We start from the raw sequence: 2,124 nt of genomic DNA on the forward strand, positions 1-2,124 counted from the left end.
AATAACATGGCAGCAAGGGTTCGCCAAGTTATATCTGAACAAACCACAAGCTTTCTACCACAGTGTCTTTTTAAACAGACAAGACAAGAATGGAGATGTAAGCCTTACACAGTGCCACGGTCATATAAACGTCATTGAGCCCATTCTCCTACTGAGAATACTCAGTTTTGACATTTAGACTGGTATTTTATCTTATCATTGTATTAGACGATCTAGCTAAAACTCAAAAAGGTGTGGCTTCTGTCAAGGCTTGAAATATTGAGTAACAAAGCTAACATAAAAGTTGCCCAACTACATGGTGGTGTGCAAAAATGGCACCACAAATAAGATGTAAGTCTGGACATGTAACAGTCAGTGCTTTGTGCTTTTAAGATTCTTTGACGTTTTATTTCAGTCTCTAAAATGACACTGGCCAGGAGGGCCTACCTATGTCTCTCTTTCCTGAGGAGACTGAGGAAATGAGCACCAGCATCCTCACTAGTTTCTATGAGTGCACCAGCAGGGTAGGTGTGCCACGCTGTGTGCCCTGTTCTTGCTGTTGTCGTTGCTACCATCTGCTGAACAGTGCAGGAGTCCATCTGCATCAATCTGCATGAACTGCAAGACTGAAGAACAGTTTCTACCTCCAAGAAGTCGTCAAGCTCCTCAGCTAATAAAATAATGATCACAGGAGACACTGCACACACATCAGCTCTGTTGCTACTAGGCCTGTGTTGAAAAGATCAATTCTCCAATTTAAATCGATTCTCATATTAATTCCTAAAAATCGATTCATATGTCTAAAGATCGATTTAAAAAAATCGTTACATTACAACTTTTGGTACTTTTTTGTTTATGCCCAAAAAAGGAATATTTTGTTGGACACGAGAATAACTGTTGCCATGTCTTTGCCTTTAAATATGTTTAAAGGTATGACAACATTAAAGTTTTCAGTTATAATTGCATAAATTGTCTATATTTCTTTGCTTTATATACTGTCTTGGGGTTACATTTGCATAAATGTTAAAAACCAAATTCTCATAAATGGGGAAAAAATAAAAGCGATTTCTTTCGTCCTCTGTTCGCTGCCCTGGATCTGTTTGATAATTCTGACCCACACGATGTTTCTGAAAGCAGTTCTATCAGCATTCTGGGAGCTGATTGGTCCTTACAGCATCATTAGCTGCCAATACTTGCTGTTGAATCTCAATATAATACTAGTATTAATATGTTGCATAACTAGACAGTCATATAATTCATGCAACAGCTGAAAAAACAGTTTTATTAACAGTAACCCAAATCAATATCGGATCGAATCGGATCGTGATAATCGATTCTGAATCTTAAGAATCGGAATCAAATCGATTCTTGACATTTGAATCGATCCCCAGCCCTAGTTGCTACACAAACAATGTGCACCACAGCAGCATTTGTCATTTTATCAGTCACACCCATAACTCGTGCAACAGATTCATCCCTTTGAACAACCTACTTTTATTATCTTTAACATTTTTTTCTTAAATATTTTATTCCATCTTTATAATGTAAATACTGTATAGCCCAAATTACATTTAATGTTATTTTATATGTACACTTGTATGTTAGATGCAGCATACTTTATTTTATATATTTTTTCTATTGTGAGTGTGTTTCCTGGCTCATCTTGTCCAGTAGATTTCATTGTAACACTGACTGCATGCTCACTTGCATTTAACAAATGAACAGATCTATCTATCCACTTATCAGCAAATGATAATGTCACAGTGATGCAACCTTTTCTATGTGAAATATTCTGATGAGATTGATCTGATTGAGTAATATTCGTATACATCACACAGTAGAAGAAAGGAAGTTACTATGTGAAAGACTTCTTACTAAGAGCACTCGTTTTTCTCACTCCCAAACCTTTTCACTGGAAAAATGTCAGCCTGGTGACTACACAGGTAGCACTGGGAAGTAAACGAGCAGGAAAATAGGATAGCAAGACAGAACTTGATTATAAGTTACCTCAAGGCATTGTAAGCTCTGCAAATAAATACATAAAATGTATGTACCAGTTACTTAACCACATCTACAGCCAAGGAAACACTTGAAAAACTGTAACTTGTCATGCTATATTAATCTCAACTTTTATAATTTTGTACA

The sequence above is a fragment of the Cololabis saira genome, chromosome 3, assembly GCF_033807715.1.
Source record: "Cololabis saira isolate AMF1-May2022 chromosome 3, fColSai1.1, whole genome shotgun sequence".
Lineage (NCBI taxonomy): Eukaryota > Metazoa > Chordata > Actinopteri > Beloniformes > Belonidae > Cololabis > Cololabis saira.